Here is a 27,997-nt window from a genome sequence, read left to right as displayed (position 1 = left end):
TTTTAAAATTTTTCCTGGGTAACTATTGATGTAACCCAGTCGGAACCAGTCCAAAGTTTACGATTTGAATGCATTTTTGAATGGTTCCCAGTGCAGGGCAATTGCCCATCGGAAGTTTGCACTTCCCAGGCAATTGCCATTCAATTCTCACCTGGGAACCTCCGTGTGGTCTTCCCCAGCACAGCTTTGGGATACTACCCCAAATATGACACCCTGGAGGTCGGAAGTTACGGTCCTTTAAAGCAGTCAGATAAAGGCATCTCCATGAATCTGCGCTGTCAGGACTGAGGTGACCAAAGTAGGGGAGGATTCATTAAATGTGTCTTTCTGGTGATGATCATAGCCGGAAAACTTGGACTGAGTGGAGTGGTTGGCAAAGACCCTTGGAAGATTTGATCCAATGTGATAAGGAGTTGTGGAACTCCACTAGAAAGCTGAGAGGAACTTTGGGACTTCCCTTGATATATGTATGCCAACTTAAAATGAAATTTACCTTTTTATTTGAAGTATAATTTGCTTGTTAATTATTTCAATTATGTTGATTTTAGTTTGACTGTTGTAGTAAACAAGTAAAATCTTGTGCATCTGTTTCTTTCAGTTGGGGTTGTTTGGGGATAAGTGGCCGATTTAGAGTTAGTGGGACCCTTGTGCACAGCTTCATTTTCAGGGCCCCCTGTCATTTGGGTGGCTGAGTGTGCACTTTGTGAACAGGTTAACACTCTCTTCTCTCTGGTGCTGACGTTCCCAACGGTTGACTTTGATTTCAACTGTAGTTATTTATGTCACTTCACTGACTGTACATGTGACTTTTATTCAGACATGACTGCAAAGTTTTCAATGAAACTGAGCGCACTGCAAAGTGAAAGATTGAGTTCTTGAACTGTACCTTGCATCAAATATATTTATTAAATGAATTCAATACAAACATGTTTGTTTTTAGAGTACAAATTTCAGTTAGATTAAAATAAATTATTTTAAGTTCTATTCTACCTGTTCTATTCTATTAGCAGGTACCCGGAGCCCACAACAAAGTTCTACTTTTTCCAAAGTTAAATCATTTTAGAAAGGGACACTCTATCTAAGATAAAGGGCGGAATTCTCCATGCCCGCTGGTGTTGGGTGTGATAGGTGGCGTGAGCAGACAATATGGCGCGATTGGTTTCACGACAACAGGAAGGCAGGTCGCGATTGTCCACTCAGCCAGCCGATGGTGGGTTGCGTTTCCGGTCATCAAAAACCTTATTGTAATACATCAGCATATCATTATCAGGCCATCCCGCCAGGCTCTTGCACCCCCACTGGATCGAGCATCTACATTGATGGGAATGCACGCTGATGTGATTCACAGCAGCACAGAGGCTCCTTGCACTTGACGGCCTGCACTTTGGATGAGCTGGAAGTGAGTGCATAGCAAAGTTCCACAGAGCTTGCCAGGGTCACCTGTTGCTTTGCAGGCTTCAGGGACAGCGGGGGCTCAGGGTTAAGTGCCACCCTGCCCGACTGGTGGTGGGGGGTGGCATCAGGGGGCAAGTGCAGCCCTGCCTCTGAGGCAACTTTAGAGGGTGTGGATGAGTGCTGTGATGGGACTTCAGGGAGAGTGCCTCCAGATTCCTCTTCAGAGGTTTCTTCGGGGCTCAATTGGAGGCCCTGGGTCATGGACTCTGTCGGCTGTTTGACAGATGTGCCTGCAAAAGCAAGAAGAGATAATTAGTGCATAGCAATGGCCTGTGAAACAGGACACATCACTCACAGCATGGTTGTCTGATGGATGTTGCACTGCTGGATCCTCACTTGGTAGAGCAGCACCGACCTCACCGTCATCACAGGACCGATCCAGATCATGGCCGGCCAGCTGGAGAACTCTGTTTTCAAAGCCATGAGGACCTTAATTTTGGGCATTTCACCACTACTCTGCGACCTCTCCCTCTTGTGTGCCAGCTTGTCCTGCATGGATAGAGATGGAAAAAGTGCCAGGCCAGATGACAAGTATGCCTGGCCTGTATGGATGTTGAGTGGTCCCATGGACAGGATGAGGATAATGACGGTGAGTATGAGAGAGTGAATGGTGATGTCCCTTGAACTGGCAGTGAGTGAGGGCCCTGTGGATGTGTGGTGGGTTTGTGAGTGTGTGGGTTGAATGATTCGATCAGCGACTTACCCTGGCGGAATGGAGGAAATCACTCAAACTCTTGCGGCACTGGGTGGCTGTCCTCTTTTGCAGGGCATTGGCGCTGACCACTGCTGCCACCACCTCCCAAGCTGGGTTATTGCTCTTGCTGCCCATTCTGCGGCCAGAACGGGGGTAGAGGACATCCCAGCAGGCCTCCATGGCATCCAAATGTTGCTTGAGAGACGTGTCGCTGAACCTGTGGGCTGCAGTGTTTTTCAGTTTCAGGGCCAAGTCTTCCATGCAGCATTGGTGAGCTGAAAGCACTGAGTTGTGTCCGTGTAGCTGGACTTTAAACATGGCGCCCGGAGTGATGCAGCGGCTGGGTGATGGCAGGCAGGCAAATGAAAGCTCGCCTGCCATAGAAACAGCGTGTTTCCCAGGAGTGCATAAATAATGAGACAGGTTTGGGCCAATAAAGCATGAAAACCCACCATCGCTACCACACTTAGTGCAAATTTGAGAAAATTCCACCCAATTTGAAACTTTTTAATGTCAACTCCAATGAATTCGATTTGAGTTTGCTCACTGTGTTCTTCCTCCAACAGAAACTTTTTGAAATAAAATAGATAAGAAAACTTGCATTCAGCCAGTCAGTTACTCAGGGAATGTCTCTGTTTTATATTCTGACACGATTCAGTTACAGCATCGTTGACAAAAGGCAGGTGGATACTGACAGCAAGATCAAGTTCTCAAGGAAGATCTCTGCTTTCTGGCAACTACACAAATCTAAAACAGCACGCAGGATTAAAAACAGGGACGCTCAGGTTATTAGTCATATTTACACCAACTGAGAATGAAACTAAAATCCATTCCATAAAGCTTCAGTCTTTTAACTAGTTGGGGCGAATGGGATGGGGGAAGCTGCTCACCACATGAAGTGACATCCTAAATTACTCTTCTGAACAGATATTCCAATTCGCTAGAAATAATCAGCCCTTGGAACCTCCATGAACACAATTATAACCTGGCTATGTATACAGATCGGTGCAATTCTTCCTGAACAATGAGAATGTTATTGATTTCCTGTACTAGTTTGGGGAATTTTTGAAACAGAACATGTGGGTTATCAATCATTATTAAGGCACTGAGAGAAACAATTAAATAACTGTTGATCTATTGAGGAAATGAATCGGCAAATGTATTGGAATTATGAGCCTAAAGTCTGGTACCGCCCTGTAACAGTATTGCTGCCTTTTACATTAAGGTGTGATTTGTGTCAATCAGTTGCTAATTCTTTTCATCACCTTACTATGGTGCCACCAAGTCGTCCCCCCGCGCCCCCCCCCTCCCCCCACCGCTCGCTTTAATTTTCGACTTTATGAAAATCTTCATGGATCTTAAAGGATTAAACAGCCATATGACAAGTCATACCATCCTTGCCAGTTTAAGCTCATGCTTTTATACAAAAAAATGAAGTTTAGTTCGTACTTCAAAAAATGAGAAGCCTTAAAATATTCATGCTGGACAAATTAAGGTAAACTTCTAAATTATAAACTGAATTACTAACTACAATGAGAAATGAAAATGAGTAGGACCTGAAGAGCTAGGGATTTCTGGATTCAAGAATAGGCAGGCAGTCTGTCCAGGTAGTCAAGTGAAGTGAGCAGACAGGCATCAGACTAAAACCAATCTCCCAATGGAACTGGTACGTTTCTTTTTAAAATACATCAATATCCTTCACTGCAGGTCAGAATAATATGATGTTTTTGCAAAAGGAAAATCAAAGTGAAAAGATTGACTTTAATGACAATGAATTTCACCCAAATCACCCACTTAGTACACTATTAGAATATGAAAGAATTGCCTTTAATACACAAGTCTTTACCTTCAAGAACAATGACCATGGTTCTGTTTCAAAATGTTAAGAAAGACACAAAGCTTTACAGTAGTTGAGAATTCAGGAATGAGTCACTGTTTACACTTCATACAACTTTTATCATGTTTCGTATCAAGGGGCTAAAAGTGCTTGTGAGGCAATGGATTTTTTGTTAGTGTTTGCAATGTGTTATCTTTCCGAGCAGTAGATTGCGCTAAACTCAAGTTTTGTGCGCAGATTCATTTTGGTAGCTCCATGCCACGGCGGGGTTTGTTTCACAGTAAATCTGCTACTGTTATGGGTTCCTTTCTTTTAAAACATTATCAGTCTCTATGGGAACCGTAACAAATGGGACAAAAGATATATCTTATTCACATTGCTTGAATATTATTTCATAGCCTCTGCTCCATCTGATAATTACCCCCAACATAATATAGCAAATTATTTTTGGACAGAGTTCTTTTGTTTCTAAGAAGTTACATAATCCATTCATGCCTGTACTACTTGTTCTGGGTCTTGTAAAACTATTTCTGTTTTCAGTGATATTGATTTAGTTGCATTCTATTTGGTCATCAGTATTAAAGATATTTTCATTGCCCAGTAACTTGAAAACCAGTGAAATGGTTTCTGCTGCAGTTCATCCCAGGCAACACCATTTCTCCTGGGATTTCTACAGCTCTTCCATCAAAGCTATGGTGGACGAGCAGAAGGATCTTACAGAAATTCACTGTAACTCTCTCAGTAAACATTCATGCTTCGGGTTCTTTTCTTGGCTCCAATCCCAACCTTGGAAGCAATCAAGTGCTGGCCTGAAATCCCATCCTGTACCACTCAAACGTCTTGCACAGGCAAGACAATGGTTTTACCTATGTGCATGAGTTCCTTACGATGTGGCCATCTGTGATGAATGCAATGAGGCTCTGATGTTGACTGAGAAGAAAAAAGTTTGGAGAAAAATACCCCTGAAATTATATTGGGGGGGCTGAAGTCCTGACACCCGGGCTGGAAGTGGGAGCTGACTCTGCTCTGGCAGGCGGTGGGACCCTGGAGTGGCATTTTTCTGGCAGGGGCCAATTAGCAGGCTGCCTTTGCAGCTGCAGTCCATTTGAGGATGGCAGCCCAGCCTCAAGAACTAGCAGGTTGCTATGATTCATTATTTTGGGCAGGGAGGTGGGCATTGCTGCCACAGGGTGGGAAGCGGCCCTTAATTGGGCCATTGAGTGGCTCAATCAGCCACCCGATGGGCAGCTGCACCATTAATGTTCCTGCTGCTGGCAATAAGCCATGGCAACGGGGTGATGCTGGGCTCCCTTCCCGACGCCTACCCCTGCCATATTACCAGTAATCCTACCTCCCAACCTGTCTTCAATCTCAACCTTGGAAGCAAACAATTGCTGGCCTGGAATCCCATCCTGTACCACTCAAACTCAAACATAGGCTAGGAAAATTCAGTCCTAGATATTTGTACTGAATCTACCCTGATGGACCAATCGAAGGAACAGGAAATATGATATTACATCAAGACACACTATTCTGAGACCCCATCATCTTCAAGTAACAGTTCTGGCAGCCCCTTAGTTTCCTTTATGACAATAGTTGGCATGAGCAGACCAAATATTCCCAATTAATTCTTGAAACCCTAACTTATGGTGTTGTTACAGGTATCTTTCATGCATTCTGTGGACGCAGTCATCGCTGATACTCCTGAAGCCATGATTGATCTTCTAACCTTCTTCTAAAGCATTGCTGCTACAGGTTTTCCTGAGTTGTCACACTCTGGAGAGTGTTCTGCGTGGTCTGGTAATCTTCCTGCACAGTGTTGCAGATGTGGGTAGCGTAGTCCATCAGCTTATCCATCCTCTCCCCCACACACATGGAAACCATATGCACCATAAGCAAAAATGATTGATGCTCCTTGATTGAAAACCAGGCCAGTGAGCTTCAGGTCTCTAGGCCCCATAGCCAAGGGCAATTATCGTTTGCTTCTCAGAAAGGTACAGCTGGCTCCTCCTCTTTCCTTCCCAGCACTTCGTGCTCACTCGTGCTTAGTGCATCACCCTGAAACACACACTCTACTTTTCAATTTACATCATTCCAAGCACCAGCATCTGGGCTGAGAAAATGAGGTACCATGATTGAATTGTTGGGCTGAATTATAATATGCAGCAGTGCATAGGTTTGGGCGTGGGAAGCCAACTCCTACTGACTTCTGTATTTCACTCTAGCATGTTAGGCTGTATGCAGGCAAACCCTCAGGCAGGTTACCAATAACCATATAAAATTGCTCAATTAGAGCAATGTTTCAACAGACTTTTGACTTTAATATCAGATTATAGATTTCCCGGATTTCCTGAAACATGTCAAAGAAAGCAAGGTGAGAGCACAGCAGCAATTGGAGGGCAGGATGCATCTCAGGGAAGTATGTTGTTAAGAACTCGGTACTCACAGCTGCTTTCTTACCTGCTAGTTGGAAAGGATTTGTTCACAGTACTTTTGCTAAGAGTTTGCTTTGGAAGAAACCTTTTACACTTCAGAGGTCTGCTCTACCAAATCAGTATGCGTGGTGCTTTTGCTGTCTTAGATTGGACCTCAGATCAGGACTGTGGTGATCAGCACCAGCAATAGCATCTGCAGCCTACTGGTCATATACTTGTAACTGTACACCGGCAAGTGGGCAGCTGAGAGAGCAGTAGCAGAGAGAGAGAGCAATAGCAGAAAGAGTAGTAGTAGAGAGCAGAAGCAAAGAGAGCAGGAGCAGAGAGAGGAGTGGCAGAGAAAGTGCAGTAGCAGGGAGAGAGAGCAGGAGCAGAGACAGCAGTAGCAGAGAGAGGAGTAGCAGAGAGAGTAGTAGCAGAAAGAGCAGTAGCAGAGAGAGTAGTAGTGGAGATTGTAGTAGCAGAAAGAGGAGCAGCAGAGAGAGTAGGAGCAGAGGCAGTATTAGCAGAGAGCAGTGGCAGAGACAGTAGTAGCAGAGAGGGTAAGAACAAAAAGAGTAGTAGCAGAGAGAGGAGTAGCAGAGAGAACAGGAGAAAAGAGAGGAGTAGCAGAGAGAGTAGTAGCAGCAGAGAAATTGTAGTGGAGAGAGCAGCAGCAGAGAGAAGAGTAGCAGAGAGAGGAGCAGAGAGAGCGATGGCAGATAGGACAGGAGTATAGAGAGGAGCAGCAGAGAGACTAGTAGTAGAGAGATCAGTAGCAGAGAGGGGAGTAGTAGAGAGAACAGGAGAAGAGAGAGGAGTAGCAGAGAGAGTAGTAGCAGCAGATAAAGTTGTAGTGGAGAGAGCAGCAGCAGAGAGAAGAGTAGCAGAGAGAGGAGCAGAGAGAGCGATGGCAGATAGGACAGGAGTATAGAGAGGAGCAGCAGAGAGACTAGTAGTAGAGAGATCAGTAGCAGAGAGGGGAGTAGCAGAGAGTGTAGTAGCAGAGAGTGTAGTAGTGGAGAGAGGAGCAGCAGAGAGAGTAGGAGCAGAGGCAATAGTAGCAGAGAGAGTAGTAGTGGAGAGAGCAGTAGCAGAGAGAGGATTGGCAGAGAGAGTAGGAGCAGAGAGAGTAGTAGCAGAGAGAACAGGACCAGAGAGAGGAGTAGCAGAGAGAGAGAGTAGTAGCAGAAAGAGCAGGAGCAGAGAGAGTAGTAGCAGAGAGAGAGGAGTAGCAGAGAGAGTAGTAGTGGCGAGAGGAGTAGCAGAGAGAGTAGTAGCAGCAGAGAAAGTAGTAGTGGAGAGAGCAGTAGCAGAGAGAAGACTAGCAGAGAGAGGAGCAGAGAGCAATGGCAGAGAGGGCAGGAGCAGAGAGGAGTAGCAGAGAGAGTAGTAGCTGAGAGAGTAATAGCAGAGAGAACAGGAGCAGAGAGAGGAGTAGCAGAGAGAGCAGTAGCATAGAGAAGAGTAGCAGAGGGAGGAGTAGCAGAGAGAGGAGTAGCAGAGAGAGGAGCAGAGAGAGGAGTAGCAGAGAGAGGAGTAGCAGAGAAAGCAGTAGCATAGAGAAGAGTAGCAGAGAGAGCAATGGCAGGGAGGGCAGAAGCAGAGAGAGGAGTCGCAGAGAGAGGGGTAGCAGAGAGAGGAGTAGCAGAGGGGCAGAGAGAGGAGTAGCAGAGAAAGGAGTAGCAGAGAAGTGCAGAAGCAGAGAAATGCAGCTCGCAGGAGGTACTAATCACAAAACAGGATCTGCAGGCGGGGTTTCAATTTCCTTGATTGTTCTGAGATGGTCCTTCTATCCGTTGATTCTAGCCATGGTAATTGGTTAGTAGATAGGCTGCAGTCATAATCTGGTAGCTGCTCAACACTTGTTTATTAGTATGACTTCTAAACAGGTTATAAAGTTGTCATGTTTTTCCTGGCAAGGTATCTCAACCTCTCTCTCTTGAGAGAAAGAGAGAGAGTCTAACAAATAACTGACTGTGTCACTGGTGCATCATCATCTACATCATGTATTAATACGTCCAATCTATTAACACTTTATACTATATCTCCCCGCAAGTATACTATCCAATTTTCAATAACAACATAAAGCCATGGGTGTAATTTTCCGAGCCCGCTGGCAGCAAGTGTGATAGGTGGCGTGCATGGAAAATATGGCGCGATCTGCTTCATGACGGCATGAAGGCAGCTCACGATCATCTGCTCAGCCCACCAATGGTGGGCAGCGTTTCCCACCATCAGTCAACGGTGGGGGCTAATTGTAAAGAATTAGAATATCAGTAAAAGGCCATCCTGCCAGGCTCTTGGAACCCCGCCGTATCGTCCACCCAAATCAGTGGGAAAGCACGCCGATGTGTTTCACAACAACACGCAGGTGACGTGTACTTGGCGGCCTTCACTTTGGGGGAACTGAGGTGAGTGAGCAGCAGCATTCTCCACAGCTTGCCTGTTCTTTATAGGCCTCAGGGGTGCCAGGGCCAACTGATGCCTGGCCCCACAGGTGACTACTGAGAGGTGGTGTCCAGGGGCCAGTGCTGGCCAGACTCAGAGGCGACTGCTGAGGGGAAGGGGTGGGGGGGGTGGGGGGGGGGGGTGCGGCGGTGGAGGTTAAGTGCTGTCCTGGTGCTGCATCCCACGCACAAATAATCGAGGTGGCTGGCCAGCACCTAGTGACACCTGGGGTTTATAGACGCCGTCTGCCATTCCTGCAGATGACTGAGAACCAGTGTTGCCGACAACTGCACATGTCTAGGGAACTAGTGGCTCACATCTGCCACTTACTGCAGGACTTGGCGCCAAGGGGGCATGGAGGGCATCCACTGCCAGTGGCTGTGAAAGTCACCGAGGTGCTCAATTTCTATGCTAGTGGCTCCTTTCAGGGCTCCACAGGTGACCTCTGTGGAATTTCACATTCCACCACCCACAAATGTATTCATGAGGTCACGGATGCCATCTTCTCCATGGCACACAACTTTGTGCATTTCACCTGGGCCCGGGACTGCCAGGATGCAAGGGCCATTGGATTCACCCCGATCTCGGAATTCACACAGGACAGGGTGCGATTGACTGCACTCACATGGCGCTCAGGTCTCAGTTGCTACACACGGTGGACTTTATCAACTGCAAGAGCTTCCACTCCCTGAATGTGCAGCTGGTAAGCGGACACCAGAAACACATCCTGTAGGTATGCGCACGGTTTCCAGGGATTGTGCACAAGGCCTACATCCTGAGTCACTCACAGATCCCTGCAGTCTCCCAGGGTCCACAGAGGCTGCAGGGATGGCTCCTTGGGGACAAAGGGCTACCTGCTACTCCTGTTTGGCCGAGGACAGGCTGATGACACCCTTGCGGCGGCCTCAGACTACAGCAGAGTGATGCTATAATGAGGCTCATACAGCAGCTCGCAACTTGCTTGAGCAGAGCATCGAGATGCTGAAGATGTGGTTCTGGTGCCTGGACCAGTCTGGTGGAGTCCTGCAATACAGTCTACAGAGGGTGTCACACATCGTCATCATCTGCTGCGCCCTTTACAACCTGAGGTGGGAGTGAGGAGCTGGCTGAGGAGGAGATGGAGGAGCTGCATGTCTCCTCTGATGAGGAGGACATTGATGGGGATGAGGGTGAGGAGGCCCTTGGAGGTGACGATGATGGGGATGAGGCTCTCGCACTGGCTAGATGAGGTAGGTGCACTCGGGAGACTCTCAAAGCTGCCAGATTTGTGGAGGATGATGATGGCATGTAGTGAGGTGTCCCTGTAGATCCTCATATCACAGTTGTGAATGTTTGACTCCAGCCTGGCTTATGGCAGCGCCAATACCCTCTGTGAGAATCCTTCTATCATGGAGATACAGTGAAGGCCCTAATAGTCACTTGATCACAGGAGGATGATGACAACATGCAGTGAGGACACTCCATAGATCTTCACATAGCCTCTGAGAATGTCTGACTCCAGTCTGGCCGGGGGCAGCTCGCTTGTGCTCTGTGACCAAGGCCATCTCAGAGATGCAGCCATGAAACTTTAGATGCATCTGATGCTGAGTCTGCCTTTAGCACCTTAGCCCTTCAGGAGCACAACACAACATCACTGATTGCAGTTGCCAATGTGATGGGGGCCAGCACCACCTTAAAGGTGCTGAGAGCACACAGAGAGGATAAAATGTTTCTATGTCGTCTGCTCACTACATTCTGGTAGCAAAGACCAGCACTGCTGAGGTGGAGGCATCAGTGAAGTTTCCAGGGAGTGTGAGGCTGGACCGTCACTGTGGTCTGAAGGCTGCACAGAGCACAGGGAAGAGGCCCTGAACTGAGACACTTGCCTTTTATCTTGTGCAGAAAGGTTTCACATCTGAGTGACAAGAACACTGCTCATCAGAACAAGGAGCCACAGGCAGGGAGACATTCTTAGGAGTTTATTGACAATAGTGAACATTATGCACAAGTGATGGGCACACAGCCTAACTTTCCTAACCCTGCTGCTATGTCTTGGTGCTCGTGAGACATCCACAGTGGAGGTGGAGGCAGCCTGCTAACTGTGACGCCCTGTCTGTGATGACTTTGGCGGGCATCCTCTGGAGGGCCGAGACTTGGAAGCCCCCAGCCTGCTTTCAGGGTCCTGCTGTGTGGCAGTGGCACCCTCCTCAGCCTGTAAAGCTGGAGTTGTGGAGGTCACAGGAAGATGAGATTCGGATGGGCCGGTCACTCCCAGAGTCACCTGGGTGGATGGCCCCGGAGTGTGCACCTGCTGATCCTCCTTCCTATGGGTGCCCAAGGGCCCCTGGCTGACTCCGTGAGAAGAAGGGGTGGACTGAGAGCTGGAGTGAGAGTGAGCTGCCCCGCATCCCTCTTGTGTACACACTGTTGAAGGCCAACTATGGCATCAGCTATGGAGTTAAACCTTCGCAGCAGTGTAGGCGCAACATCCTGGACCAAGGTCTCATGACGGCAACCATCCTGCCAATGTTGACCTCAGTGCGTTGCATTGCCGGTGCTATTACCTCAGCCTGAAGACGGATGGATTCCTCCATCATGCCTTGCAATCTGAGGAGTGCATCGGACAGCCCTTCCTGTTCTCTGGCTTGTGTTTGCAACTCCAGCACTGGTGACATTGAAGCAAAGTCAATATGACTAAGTGTCATACAACATGTGATTGGCTTTTTTTTAATCAAGTCATCAGGTAGTTGGGAACTCCTCATCTCCCCATCTCCATCAGCCAGAGATGCCAAAGCTCAACTTTTTTCCAACACCTCTCCTCTTTCATTTTGATCTGCGGAGTTCTCTCCAGTTCTCCTCAGCCTGCTGTTCTCTGCCACCTTCTCCTTCAACAAGGGAGAGAACAGACCTTCATGTGAGTTTGATGGCACATTTTCATCCAATTGCTGGAGCACATTGGTCAGAGTGGTTACGAAGGAGATACATGATGTTTCATAAGGATAGGGTGAATGGAGGGGTAGATGGATAGGTAGGGATGTCAGGAAGCGCACAGAAAGAGAAGCAAGATTGCAGACAGGTAGCCTGGAGCTTTTGAATTATCAAAAGGGAAGCTAGGTTTGAAATGCTAATTACGTAAACTTGGCTGTTTTACCCACACCTCCCCGACACCCCACACACACAACCTCACACAGAGAAATTAATCCAAACCCCACCTTTACAAGAAATCACAATAATATTATGAAAATACTGGAAAATAAACCATCACAATTTTAAATGACGGTTTCATTTCCTTTACCCATCTTACATTACCTCAAATATTTATCTATATACCCACACTATTACATTACCAGATGCATACATTAACATATCAATATGTATACAAATCATTGGTATCAATAGAAATCATTTCCAGTCCAGTGTCCAGGTTTTTAAATGTCCAATTTTCCCTTTCAGCTTCAAACTCTTGACAATGCACCTGCAATTAGATTTTCTCATCCAGCAATATGCATAGTCTGTAGATTAAATGGTTGCAGTAATAGCCTTACACTTTTGTCTCGAAATTTGTCCAGAAACTATAAAGGATTGTGGTCTGTACAAACAATTGTCTCTGATGAATTGCTTGCCATGTATAGCTCAAAATACTGCAATGCTAACAGGGGGCCCAAAGTCCCCTTTTCGATCATTGAATATCTTCTCTGCTGTACATTCAACTTTCATGAAAATACCCTATCGGCTTCTCAATTCTAGTGTCAGCTTCTTGTAACAATACAGTCCCAATTTCTATATTGCTTGAGTCAATGGTCAACTTAAGTTGCTTGGCATAATTGGGACTGCCAAAATCGGTGTTGTAGTTAATACAGTTTTCAAACTTCCAAATGCTTTCTGACACTCCTGTGTCCATTGAAACTTTTGGTCTTTTTTAATGGTTCAGTCAATGGAGCTAAAATTTGCTTCTAAAATTTGGTACAAATTTCCGGTAAAACCCACTCATGCCCAGAAATCTCAAAACTTCTCGTTTTGTTGTAGGCACGAGGAAATCCAAGATAACCTTGACTTTCACATCTCTTGGAGCCACCTTACCATATCCAATGGTATGGCCTAGATATGTAACTTGCACTTTTGCAAATTCACTTTTAGCCAGGTTCATCACCAAATTAGCTTCTTGCAATCAACAAAACAATTCTTCCAGATGTTGTAAATGCTTCTCCCATGTTTGACTGAAAATTATCAAGTCATCAATATAAACTGCACAATTGATCAGTCCTGTTTGTTTGCCAGTCTTTGAAATGTTGCAGGTGCAAATGGCATGACTTTAAACTGATATAGTCCATCTGGCATTATAAAAGCTGATATCTCCTTTGCTTTCTCAGATAACAGTACATGTAATATTCACCCTTAGCAAATCAATCTTTGTGATAAATTCTGATTGTCCCACTTTCTCAATACAATCTTCCAACCATGGTATAGGATATGCATCCACTTGTGTCACCATATTCACCTTTTGGTAGACCACACACAGTCTTTGTTTCCATCGGTTTTGGTACCAGTACAGTAGGTGAACTACAGTCACTGTAACTAGACTCAATTATGTCATTTTGAAGAATGAACTTAGTTTCTTTCTGTACCTGTGGTAACTTTGCTGGATTTAATCTATAAGGATGTTGCCTTATTGAAGCTGAAACTTCTACACACACATCATGTGTAGCTAAATTTGTCCTCCCCCGCTTATTCCCACAGTAGGTTTGTGTGACTGCAATAGCTTCTCCAACTCACTTTGACAATTGTCTGGAAAGTAACTCAGTACTACATTTAAATTTTCAAGTACCTCCTCATTATCCAATTTGATTAGAGGAAAATCAATTTCAGAATCCTGCATTTCTTCTTCTTTCTCTTTATCTACCACCATTAACACCTCCTTTTGGTCCTCTTCCCTGTCAAAGTACTTTTCACACATATTTACTTGACACACCCTCTGCTTCTTTCTTCTATCTGGAGTATTTATCAAATAATTTACTTCACTTAGTTTCTTTTCAATCCTTTAAGGCCCACTAAACCTTGCCATTTATGAGTCACTGGTAACAGAACTAGCACTTTTTCCCCAGCAACAAAACTATGAACTGTAGCTTTCCTGTTTGCCTTCACTTTCATCACTTGCTGTGATATTTTTAAATGTTCCCTAGCTAATTCACATGTTCTGTGCAATCTTTCTCTGAAGTTTGATACAAAATCCAGAAGAATAGTTCCTAAATTTTGACACAGCAATTTCTCATGAGTCAATTTCAGTGGTTCTCTTACCTGATGACCGTAAAGTAGTTCAAAAGGACTAAAACCAGTGAATGCATTCGGAGCATCCCTAATAGCAAATAACAGGAATGGAATTCCTGTACCCCAATCCTGTGGTTCTCCTGAGTATATGCCCTCATCATAGTTTTAAAGTTTGATGCTGTCTTTCCAAAACCCCTTTTGACTCAGGATGGTAAGCTGTTGTCTTAAGCTGTTTTGTCCTCAAGCTGTTCATTACTTCCATAAACAGCTGTGACATAAAATTTGAACACTGGTCCGACTGTATTTCTTTTGGTAAACAATATCTTTTTAAAAAATTAATCAACTCTTCCAAAATTCTCTTGTTGTAATAATTCTCAAAGGTATTGCCTCAGAAAATCTTATAGACACATCCATTATTGCCAGAAAGTACGATTTCCACTTTTAGTCTTAGAGAGGGGTCCTACACAATCAATCATGACACGAGTGAAAGGTTCTTCAAATGCTGGAATTGGAATTAAAGGTGCTGGCTTAATCATTGCTTGTGGTTTCCCTGTCACCTGACATGTGTGATACTTTCTACAGAATTTGTCAACATGTCTTTGCAATCCAGGCCAATAAAAATGTTTTTGTATTTTTGCCTTTGTCTTTTTAATTCCTAAATGTGACCCCATTGAAACTTAATGAGCAATTCTCGGAATCTCACTTCTATATCCAAATGGTATAAAAATCTGATGCATTTCCCTCCAACTTTCATTTGCTGAAACATGATATGGCCACCATTTTCTCATTTAAGGATTACCCTTAAGGTAATAACATTCTGGAATACATTCTGCCTCTGCTTCTTTGTAAGCTGTTTGATATAATTACCTTATTTGTGTATCCCTTTTCTATAGCTCTACCAACTGCCTTGAGCTAAATACCTCAGCTGTATTCTCTTCCATTTTTTCTTCCTGAATAATGTTATCAAAATCAGTGTTAACTAATTGGATTTCCACACCTTCTCCCTGCTTTTTAACTTCCTGTTCTTCTTGTTCCAACTGTGAGCCTGTGATCTTGTTATCATACAATCTGGAAACAATCCAGAGTGCTCTCGCTGCAACACTTATTTGTAAAATGCTTCTACAGGCTGCTCAATTGCCATAGGCATCATCACATCTGGGACCTAGCTATATCATTACCTAAAATAAATTGAACCTCTGCAATGGGCAATTTTTCCATTACACCAACAATCACCCCACCTGTTTTCCACTTCCTCTTTAAATATATCCTCCACAATGGAATAGGTTTGGCCTCTCCATGAACCCCACTTATTATCACCTGTTCTTGCAATACTCGCTCTGAACAGCAAATATCACTATCCCACAACATTAAGGATTGACTAGCCCCTGTGTCTCTTAAAACTTTAACACCTTTACCTACTCCAACCCATACACACTGAAAGACTTTCCCTTCACATAAAAAATCTTCAAACATTTCTACAACCTGCTCCTCAGATCTCCCTTGGGTAAATTGTGAACACATTTCCACATCTTTACTTATCACTGATTCTTCCTGTTTTACCTGTACACAAACCATTGGTTTTTCCTATGCCTGAACCTCAGGACCCACAGTACTTCTACTTCCAGAACTTTTCTTCACCCCAATAATCCCAGCAGATTTTCCCTGTAATTTCCAGCACACTGACTTCATGTGTCCAACTTTATTACATTGAAAACACTCAATTGTCGAATGACACTTCTACCCTCAGTACCTTTCTTCTTTGTCTGTGAAAAAACTTCCTGGGAATTTCCACTTACTCCTTCTCTTCCCTAACTACCCACCATCCTTTCATCTTCCCACTTTCTATCCTTCTCTGATTTAAAAGGGTGATAAAAAAAAGGTATAACTCAATTAACTAATTTATAATCTTCAGCTATCTCTGCTGCTTGTCTTACCGTTTTAACCTTCTGTTCCTCCACATGAGTTCTCATTACCGAAGGGATTGAATGTTTAAATTCTTCTAAAATGATTACTTCCTCAAGAGATGCATATGCCATCTCTACCTTCAACGCCCATATCCACCGGCCAAAATTACTTTGTTTTACTCTCTCAAACTCAATACAAGTTTGCCCAGGCTGTTTTCTTCTATTCCTAAATTTCTGCCTGTTTGCCCCAGGAACCAACTCATATGCATTCAAAATAGCCTTTTTTTTTACCACATCATAGTTCACTGACATTTCTTCTGACTGTGAAGCATAAACCTCAATGTGCTCTACCCACCAACCTGGATTGTAACAACAATGTCCAATTTTCCTGTGGCCATTTCATTTGTTTAGCTATCTTCTCAAATGAAATAAAGAATGCTTCAACATCTCTTTCCTCAAATTTTGGAAGAGCTTGTACAAATTTAAACATCTCCCAGCTGGGTTTTAGATTAAAGGTTTTCTCATCATCAGAACTTTCCTCAACATCTGTTATCTCCTTCTTAAAATACAGCTTTTTAAGCTGGTACTGTCCATCTCTTTCTTTCTTCCATTGCAGACATTTCCCTCTGGAGATCAAGTTTTCCCATTTCCATTTCCTTTTGAAATAATCTCTCTTTTTCCCTTTCTTTTTCTGCTGCTGCTAGTTCCAGTTTTTCCATTTCCAGTTCTTTTTCTTTTTTGTTTGCCTCCAATTCAAGTTTTCTTAGTTCCTTTGCTTATTCAAATTCAAGCACCTTCATTTCTAAGTCTCACTACCTCCAGCTGTGACTCACTAGTGTCAGGTATCATTTACAACTCTAAATGCTCGTCCCAGTCGCCTCCCCCCTCCCCACCCCCATCAGTGTGAAATCGCAGTCTGGCTCCGATTGCGGTTGGCGATGTGCTTCCCGCCCGCCCCCCACCCCGCCATTGAGCCCATCCCACAAGGGCAAACTTCTGCCCTTTGACACTTTTGCAACACATTCAGAGTGATATCTTCTACTTCCAAAAAGGTTTTAGCCACAGATACAGATATTTTTGGTGTCTCACCACTTTAAAAATATCTCAAACCAACTCTTGAATTCAAAGTGCTTCTTGTACTCATAAACTTAAGATTCACCAGCTCCAAATTAATCAATGAATTTCACATACATCTGGCAAAGAACCCTTAATATTTTTATGGCATAGCAGATGGTAAATGCTGAGCTGCTCAAATCCCAGAGGGAAACTTGAAACAACTGCCACAAATGTTTTTGCAATTTGTATTTTCATTTTGTGATGCATGCCTTGAATTCAGAAGTAATAAGTCCTCCGAGACTTAGAGCTTTTTTTACAAAACTAAATTAAACATTTATTAATAAAAGAAATGATTTTAAGCACATGCATAGGTATACAAATTACAACTATGCTAACTTTATTGCTCCCCTAATTAATCTAGCTCGCAGTTACACGTCCATAAGACAACAGTAAAACAAAATAGATTTCAATAGACCCAGGCAAAGCACACAGTACCCTGGACAGGGATATTCAAAATTAGTTTCCTTAGCTTTGGTTCCTGTGGACAGCAGGATAGGATTTTTCAGTCTGCGTGCGGGGGCGAGCCTGACAGCCCGCCACATAAAATGATGTGCGACGATGTCGGGTGTGTGTCCTGATGTCATCGCGCAGTCCCGCAATATTTACTGTGGTGGGATCGCGCCAGAGTCGGCTGCATGCCCACCGAAATGTAAATCGCCTTATAAGGCCATTAACAGAGTAATTATTGTAATTGTTAATGCTGCTTTGCCAACCTTAAGATTGCCGGGCAGGCAAAAAGTTCAGGAAACCTCATTCAGGAGAGGGATGAGGTTTCCTAAAGCTTTTATTAAATAAGTTGAAAAATTTTCATAAATATATAAACATGTCCCATCTCATGTGACAAGTCACAATGAGGGAACATGTTCAAATACATTTTTAAACCTTTTATTTGAAGTATAATAATTTGAAAAGCCTTTCAATCTCCCTGAGGCAGCTTTGTGCATGTGCATGCGCAAAAGAGCACTGGCCACGACTCTCCCTCCTCTCCCCGCCTGCACAGGTAGCACTGAGCATTACCACTCACGTCTTACACTGGGCAGTCCTTCATTGGCCTGCCCGCGTAAAATAGCGGTGCGGAGCCGATCGTGGGCTGTGATCGGCTCCATGGCTGCCCCCTCCCGCTCCCACCAAGCCTGCCCACTGCCTGAAAAATTCAAGCCTATGAAAATTATTATATTTTCATGACAAGGGAAACCTTACTGAAAAATGGCACAGCCTTTGCCAACCTGGGCTCCATTCTGACCATTTCAGTTCTCTGACAGCCAATCCTAACTCCTTCAACTTGCATGTTTGGATTGCCCCTTTAAATACTGAAGTTGAGATCATACCTTGCATGTTCACACCACATCTGCTACCACTGATTAGAATGAAATGAAGTGACTGGTTAAGGAACCACTGACAGATGTGTTGCACATGCTTCAGGGTTTCCCTCCACTCCAGAATCACTGAATCACAGTGCAGAAGAGGCCTTTCGGTCCACTGAGTCTGCACCAACACGTGAGAAACACCTGACCTACCTACCTAATCCCATTTACCAGCACTTGGCCCATAGCCTTGAATGTTATGACGTGCCAAGTGCTCATCCAGGTACTTTTTAAAGGATGTGAGGCAACCCGCCTCCACCATCCTCCCGAGCAGCGCATTCCCTCTGGGTAAAAAAGTTTTTCCTCACATCCCCCCTAAACCTCCTGTCCCTCAACTTGAACTTATGTCCCCTTGTGACTGACCCTTCAACTAAGGGGAACAGCTGCTCCCTATCCACCCTGTCCATGCCTCTCATAATCTTGTACACCCCGATCAGGTCGCCCCTCAGTCTTCTCTGCTCCAACGAAAACAAGCCAAGTCTATCCAACCTCTCTTCATAACTTACATGTTTCATCCCAGGCAACACCCTAGTGAATCTCCTCTGCACCACTCCAGTGCAATCACATCCTGCCTATAATGTGGTGATCAGAGCTGCACACAGTACTCCAGCTGTGGCCTCACCAAGGTTCTATACAACTCCAAAGTGATCTCCCTACTTTTGTAATCTATGCCTTGATTGATAAAGGCAAATGTCCCAAATGCCTTTTTTACCACCCCACTAACGTGCCCCTCTGCCTTCAGAGATCTATGGACACACACGCTAAGGTCCCTTTGTTCCTCAGAACTTCCTAGTGCCATGCCATTCATTGAATATTTCCTTGTCAAATTACTCTTTCCAAAGTGTATCACCTCACATTTTTCAGGGTTAAATTCCATCTGCCACTTATCTGCCCATTTGACCATTATGTCTATAGCTTCCTGTAGCCTAAGACACTCAACTGTTAACCACCCGGCCAATCTTTGTGTCATCCACAAACTTACTAATCCTACCCCCCACATAGTCATCTATGTTGTTTATATAAATGACAAATAATAGGGGACCGAGCACAGATCCCTGGACACTGGCTTCCAGTCACTAAAGCATCCTTCTGTCATCACCCTCTGCCTCCTACAACTAAGCCAATTTTGAATCCACCTTATCGAATTACCCTGTATATCCATGTGCATTTGCCTTCTTCAATGTGTCGCAAACGTTAGATTGTGATTATGGGGCCAATGCTGATGTGGTCACTCTGCAGCTCCTTGGCAGCCCCTCAACTCTTTCATTTTGTATAATTGCAGCAAATGTGGAAGGGTTACAAAACGTATTGTTTAGGAGGGAGGACCCTCATGTGATGTACGTTAAGTGTCTGAAAGTTGGAAAATGTAACATCTCACTGTAATGTGGGCAATTTTAAGCCCCTAAAACAAGTGGGTTTCTAATGGGTTTTATGGAGCTTGGAGAAGGGGGTGGGTGATCCAAAGCTGTTTAATCACAAGAATGCTTGCAGGTGCAAATTATGCAGTAATTTCCATTTTTGATTGTAACATTTCGATCTTTGGTGTCAGGAACTGGAATAAAGCATGGGTGTGAAGTGTCTTGTACCTAGCGATTTACACTGCATCATCTTGATAGGTATGAAGGGGTGCCATGCTTCCAACATTCTCTTAGGTCACACACGGCTACTCATGACTTCGCTTGTGAGATTATTGGAATGTTTCCAGCCCTGAGTTGCAGTTCAGTGAATGGATGTGATGCTACTGACTGCCTGGACTACTCTCCTCTGGAACTTTCTCTTCGGGTGCTGAAGAGACACTCGCTTCTTCCTTTCAACCTCATTAATAGAGTATGTCTACCACAGCAGTTATCCCTTTCTCTATTTTCAACCCAGTTTTGCACCCTCTCTCAGGGCAGGAATTTCCGTTCGTTGGGCGGTCGGGCCCGTAAGCGGCCGGGGAAAGGCCTGGTGTCCGCAATCGGCCCCCATCCACGATCGGCCCCCCGCCGCGAATTCATTCTGGCTGGCTAATTAAAGTGCGAGCTGAGAAACTCAGCGCTGCTGGGGTGGGGGCGGGATGAAGGTGAGTGCGGAAGTCAGCGCATGCAGGAGGAGTGCACGCTGAAAGCTCCCCGAGGGCACAGGGCTGACTCAGGGAGCTGAAGAATTGGGCAATGACCAATAAAGATATCAAAGATGAAATGCCGCCTGGCCTATTTGCCCGCCTGCCAACCGGGCAGTGAAAAATACAAATTAATTAATCGCTTAAGGGCCTTAATTGGCCTCTTAATTTTCGGCAGGTGCGCTGCTGACTCTCGTGCATGCCTGCCGAACAAAAGATTGCGAGTGTGCATGATGATGTCGGGACACACACCCAATGTCATCTCGCGTGATTTTACGCCTGATCGGGGTGGGCATGCGACCACCCGACGAACATAAAATCCTGCTCTCTGTCTCTCTCTTTGTCCTTTGAATTCAAGTGCATCTGGCCCTACAAGCAATTACAGCCTTTTAGATGCTGCTCCTAAAACCTCATTTCCCTGCACCCAAGGGGCAAATTAGTCAGGAACAGGAATAGCACTGAAAACCCCTCTGGATATGCCATGAGGGTCACCTCAGAAAAGTACTGTTGGCTCCTGGTGGTATGATTTCTGGCAGGCAGATGAAAATGCAGTCCCTCACCTCAGTGCTTATTAAATTCTATCACTTGGAGAGGAAACCAACTCACTTTTATCCATGGAGAAAACAAAGTAACAGAGTTTTCTCTGAGCAACTCACACTCTAATTAAATTTTCACACATATTCAGAGCTGTTATCGATGTCCTGATAGCACAAAAGCTTTATTGTCATTTTTATTTGTTTCATTTTTGGATGCTGTGCTGTATAAGAACTTCATAAAAGTGTCCTAGTCAATATTTATTACTCAGGATCACCACAAACAGATAAATCTTGTCATTATCACATTGGTGCTTGTGGGAGAATGCTACAGCTTTTGCAAATTGGTTGCCACTTTTCCCATGTTACAGCACTGACTACATTTCAAAAGTGCGTCATCAGCAGTAAAGAATTTTGGAACATCCTGAGGTTGTACAAGGTACTGTATAAATGCTCATCTTTCTGTCTTTCTTGCTTTCTTTCTGTCTCCCTTTCTTGCTTTATTACTCTCTGTCTCTCTTCCTTTCTCTCTTTCTTCCTTTCTTTCTCTCTTTCTTTTTTTTCTCTCTTTCTTTCTTTCTTTCTGACTTTCTCTCTTCCTTTCTTTCTTTATTTCTCTTTCTCTCTATCTCTCTCTCTCTTCCTCCCTTTCTCTTGCTCCTCCATCTTACTGTTGAACCTCAATATAGACCTGGCTGTGATTTATTCAATCATGCATTATTATACATCAATTCAAACATCTCACTTTCATATATGTACATATTATCACCTTAGCATGTTCACAAAACTTGTGTTAATAGAGAAAATTGTCTAGTTTAGCTTGTTAGTGGTGAAAAAAAGACTCAGAATCAGGGGGCGGCGGTGGCGTAGTGGTATTATCACTGGACTGGTATTCTGGAAACCCAGGGACAATCCCACCATGGCAAATGGCGGAATTTGAATCCAATAAAAATCTGAAATTAAAAGTCTGATGACGATTCTGAAACCATTGCCGATTGTCATAAAAACCCAGCTCGTTCACTTATGTCCATTAAGGAAGGAAATCAGCCATCCTTACCTGGAGTCACATGTAGGCCAGGCCTGGTCTGGCCTACATATGACTCCAGACAAACAGCAATGCGGTTGACTCTTAATTACCCCCTGAAAAAGGGCAATTGGGGATGGGCAATAAATGCTGGCTGAGCCAGCGATGCCCATGTCCCATGAACAAATGATGTAGGTTAAAATCAGATTCTAGAGAAAGCGCCAGATAGATCAGGAAGCATCTGTGGGAAAAAAGTCAATAATTTAAATCAGTGAACTTTCATTGGGTACCTGGATTCTGTTTTTGCTCATTATGTGAGCGGGTGTTTAAAATTGCCCTGGTTAACTGCTGGAAAGATCCCAAGAATTCACCATTCAGGTTTTTGGGCAGGTGGCAAGGACATCCACTCAAAAATACAGGGTCCTCCTTTACATTTTCAGGTCAGAGCTTAATGCTATCAGCAGTGGTGGCCTTCACCAGCAGCTTGTTTTCAGCAGAAGGAGGAGACAGGACCAGAATAAACCATTCAGATGAGTTCTTTCTGCTGTCTCTTTGGGACCAGGAGGAGCAGGAATACTTCGTCAAGACTCACAAAGAAAGCTTAGGCCTTGCATGCCAAGAATTTCCCCACTCCCTCACCCACCGCATCCCACATCTTCATGAATGCAAGATAAACCTGGAAGCCAATCCAGCCTCCTAATTTGTGTTGGTGGGCAGTCTTTAAACTCCTCTGTTTTTTGCTACTTCTTGCCATGGTGGCACCCATTCAAAATGGGAACCTGGCCCTTCACGATATTCCGGAGCCTTTTCCTCCATTTTAACCTTTCCCCTTCATCAGTGGATACATCCTTGCGATGCTATCCATCTGCCTTTTTCTTCCACCATATTTCTGAGTTATATCTGGAGAAATCTGGAGTGCAAAGGAGACTTGGGAGTCCTAGTCCAGGATTCTCTTAAGGTTAACTTGCAGATTGAGTCGGTAGTTAGGAAGGCAAATGCAATGTTGGCATTTATTTCGAGAGGACTAGAATATAAAAGCAGGGATGTGCTGCTGAGGCTTTATAAGGCTCTGGTCAGACCACATTTAGAATATTGTGAGCAATTTTGGGCCTCGTATCTCAGGAAGGATGTTCTGGCCCTGGAGAAGGTCCAGAGGAGGTTCACGAGAACAATCCCAGAAATGAAAGGCTTAACATATGAGGAACATTTGAGGACTCTGGGTCTATACTCGATGGAATTTAGAAGGATGAGGGGGGATCTAATTGAAACTTACAGAATACTGAAAGGCCTGGATAGAGTGGACATGGGAAAGATGTTTCCATTAGTAGGAAAGACTAGGACCTGAGGGCACAGCCTCAGAGCAAAGGGAAGACCTTTTAGAACAGAGATGAGGAGAAACTTCTTTAGCCAGAGAGTGGTGAATCTATGGAATTCATTGCCACAGAAGGCTGTAGAGGCCAGGTTATTGAGTGTATTTAAGACTGAGATAGATAGGTTCTTGATTGGTAAGGGGATCAAAGGTTATGGGGAGAAGGCGGAAGAATGGGGTTAAGAAACGTATCAGCCATGATTGAATGGCGGAGCAGACTCAATGGGCAGAATGGCCTAATTTCTGCTCCTATGTCTTATGGTCTTATTACACTCCTCTCTGCTATTCTGCTTTATTCACACAAGCTGAAACTGAGGAATGAATAATTCGATACAGACCAACAATCCTCATTATACAGGGTAAATTTCTAAATTGGCTCTGACTCCAACTTACTTCACAAATTTTACCATCAGTGATGTTAATCTGCTTCACACTGACACTGCAAGTGAAATGTAAATGCAACCTAAGGGCTGGATTTTCCCATTGGAGGAAGGAATTGGGAAGCAGGTTCGACTCCAGGTCGCCCACCTGCTCCGGATGCCAGCCTGCTGAAAGCACAATTTTCATGGGATTGGGGTCTTAATATCCCTAAAGATGGGTCTGCTGCCTAATTAGTGGCCGGGGGAAATGGGAACGGAGTCGGAGCACCAGAAAAGTGGGCCATGCTCTGGCTCAAATAAGCAGCCATTACTGTGGCTGTGCATGGTTTTAAAAGAATGAGAATCTTCAAAGTGGCTGCGAAAATGGAGGATTGGGGCCCTGGATAAGGTAGGGAAAGGTTGGTTATTGAAATTTCATTGCTGCTCAATATTATTTTTGTCCAAACTTTCACATCTTTCATCAAATAAAACAGTTTCAGTGCTGCTGCCTTATTCTCACCCAGGCTGCTGCTCATTAGCTTCAAAGATCTCCGAGCCTTCACCTGACCCCATGAAGATCTCATGAAGCCAGAAGACGGGCTCTAAACAAGCTCCCTAATGATCTCAGCACGCCCAATTAACAAGGCAGGTGACTTCGCTTTCCCGCCTGCAGCCCCACCCCCACTCTCCCCCCTTCCGCCACCTCCCCCCCACCACCATCCTTCGGAAAGTCATCAGTCAAGAATGGAGGCAGCAGACTGGCGCGTTTCCACTCTGCTCCGCCTCCATTCCATCCTGATTTGGGATGGGAAAATCCAGCAATAAGCGTTCATGAACCCATAACATTGAGCAAATTAGCAAAATTATCTTTCTCTTCATTATCAAGCTAAACATATTTTTATTTTGAAAATTGATCATTAGCAATTCCTTCTGAAAATATAGTTGCTTTGAAAATATTGTATTTGATAGAAGGGTAATCACTGATTTTCTATGAGCCACCATTAATTACAATTGTGCCTCCATAGATTTTCCGCTGCATTGCTGAATTCTATGAAATGAAAAATGTACCAAGAAAAGCCAGCATGAAATCCTTATAAAAATTCAATATAGTCTATTCGCTAGTTCAGGGTAATTATTTTGAAAATATGTTTACATTACCTTAATAATTTGATATTGTGCAGTTACATGAATTGACATTTCCTGTATTTTTAAGCTTATTCTTTTAACTTGATGACCGATGTATTGCATCTTTTTAAAGAAAAAATGTTCTCACGATAGTGTATTTAACTTTAATTATTTACTTAAAAATTAACATTTTTACATGGTTGGTTTCTGACTGCAGGAAGCACAATGAAGAAACCAAATATAGGGGCATTATGGAATAATTTAATTTCTGAATCTAAATAATTAACTAATGGCTCATGTTGTAAGCTCACTTAAATTAAAGTTGCCACATCCTATTTCTTTGGCTTTTTATTCCTATTAAAACTCAATAAAGGGAAATAAATCCACTATTGACTTTCTGATCATTTTCTTTGAAATGTAAAACTCAACCTGGAGCACAGCAAGAATGACATTTAAAAATCCTTGCAAATTTACAGCACTTTTTTTTCCCCCAAGGAGGCAGTGCTTGAAAGAACTCACCACCCCTCTGCCAGAGCAAACATTTGTGAAAAATCTAGCCACTGTGGTTACCATTGTGCTGAGAAATCTTTGTGGAAGTGACCAAATGCATTTAAAATATGGGCCTATATTTTCTTGTCTTAGTTTGCAGAATTTAAAGAACTAGTTTTGTAATGATGGTTGAAAGAGTTCATAAGGACCCATGTGTAATAATTCTTTTCTCACTGTTATTACATATACAATTTGAAACAGAAATCCTTGGTTGTCAGTGATGCTGGCAAGCCACATTTATTACTGAACCATATTGCCCTGAGGAGGTGGTGGTAGGGTTATTTTAACTATGTGCCATTGTAGTGCTAAGCAGGGAACTCCTGGGTACTGACCCATGATTATATAAGAATAATAACATATTTCCAGGATACGATGGTGTTTAACGTGGAGAGAATTTGGAGGTGATGGTGCTTCTATGACATTTCTGCTCCTGTTGTTCCTGGTGCAATGGTCACAGGGAATGGGTTTGTTACCAAAGGAGTTCTGAAGAGTTGCTGCACTGTAAGCAGGTAAGTAAATATACTGCAGCCACAGTGACTAGTGGTGGGAGGAGTGGAAATTGAGTATAATTCTCACAGACAATGGACGCATAGATGTAATTATTGCACTGAAGGAGGCAATTTGGCCCATTGAGTCATGCTGGGTGGAGTGAGGAGGCTTCAGGCTGCTTGAGGGGAAATTATTCATAGGCTGACCTCAGGGTCTACCATTAAGCTGATCTGAAAATAGTTTCATCATCTGAAAAAGGAAGCCATGGTAAGGCAAGAAAATACTTCTTAATGAATGAGGGGCATAAGGCCACAATTGGCAGGAGCAGTTTTAAAAATGTTATCTATTCAATAAATCATCTGCTTGGCATATGAAAAAGTTATTGTCATGCCAGGTGGCTCATCAGGCCCTCTCATTAATTCGTACTTCCTACTAAAATTTCTGAAACAGCAAAGCAATGAAGAAAGGCAGGCCACAGAGTGAAAAGGCATTACGGGAAAAATTGGATTTTTGCAAGGAACTGGTGCAAAATCGACGATGCATTGAAAAGATGTGCTGGAAGATGGCGATCCCAGACTCTTCTTGAATTGGGCCTCAGGTCTCACCTCCACAATGTCAGCAAGCTGCAGATGGCAATCAGGCACAACATGCATCATAGATCTGAGCCACTTGAAAACTATCTGAACAGGCCCATGATAATTCATGAAGTGAGAGCAAGTGAAAACCAGCAGCAGCCTGCAGTGTTATGGTAATTTCTGTGTCAACCAAGGTTCAGTTGGTAGCAGAGGTTGTGGGTTCAAGTACCCCTCCAGGAATTGAGTACAATAATCAAAACTGATATTCCAGTATAGTACTGAGGGTGCACTGCATGGACAGTGATGCTGTCTTTCAGGTGAGTTAAACAAAGGCCTTTCTGCCTTCTCAGGTGAACCTGCTCTGAGGAAAATCATGGATTTTCCCTGATCTCCTGGCCCATATTTATCCCATAATCAACTTCACAAAAACAGATTATCTGGGTATTTTCATATTGTTGTTTGTGGAAGATTGCTGTGTGCAAATTAGCTGCTGCAGTTCCTACACTAGAACAGTGACTACACTTCAAAAATATTTAATTGACTGTAAAGTGCTTTGGGATCTCTTACGTTCAATAAAGATGCTATATACTTTCAAGTCTGTCTGTTTTAATTGCTGTGGAGCCAGGAGTACTTTCCCTGCTCCTTTTGTCTTCACATTGAAGTAAATGTCATCTGGTAAGAGTATAAGAATGTCGTACAAAGGGTAGAAAGTACATGCAGTAACGCACCTGTGACATTTCTACACCAATGCATCATGTATTTTCATATCAGTGTGTCTCACTAGAAGGTATAACATGTTTAAGAAATATTGATTAAATGTAGGCCAGAACACCAGGACAATTCCCTTGCTCTTCTTCAAATTGTGCCTCATAGAGTAGAGAAACATCTAGAAATTGTGCTGCACGGTGCACTTTGTTCAGGGACCATTAAAGCCTCAAAATGGAAGCATGCATGCTCTTCTGTCTGGAAGCGAGCTGCTTGCCACATTCAGTGAGGACAAATGAGGGATGTACTTCTTCCATGCCTGAAAGAAAGAAAGAATCTGCATTTATATAGTGCCTTTCACAATTTCAGAACTTTGCAAAGCCAATGAAGTATTTTTGTGGTGTAATCACTAGTTGCGCCTATGCTCAATACCAATAAAGTCTCATGTCTCATCAAAGCATCTCATTGTGAAACATAGATGATAGGAACTTTTTTTTAACATTTGAATGGGAACCCTTCTTCTGGTGGTTCATGATCACCCACCTAAGGCACCATACCTCCTGGTACTTACCCTTAATTTCCTTCCAATGATGTGCAATATCCCTACTCTTCCATCCCAAGTCACTCCCATGTAGTCACACAACCACTTAGATCTCCCAATTTGTTCCCCCTCCATCACCAAAGCCCAC

Source organism: Carcharodon carcharias, chromosome 6, assembly GCF_017639515.1.
Source record: "Carcharodon carcharias isolate sCarCar2 chromosome 6, sCarCar2.pri, whole genome shotgun sequence".
Taxonomy (NCBI): Eukaryota; Metazoa; Chordata; class Chondrichthyes; order Lamniformes; family Lamnidae; genus Carcharodon; species Carcharodon carcharias.
The sequence above is the reverse complement of the archived record's forward strand: the minus strand, read 5'-3'. Positions refer to the sequence as shown.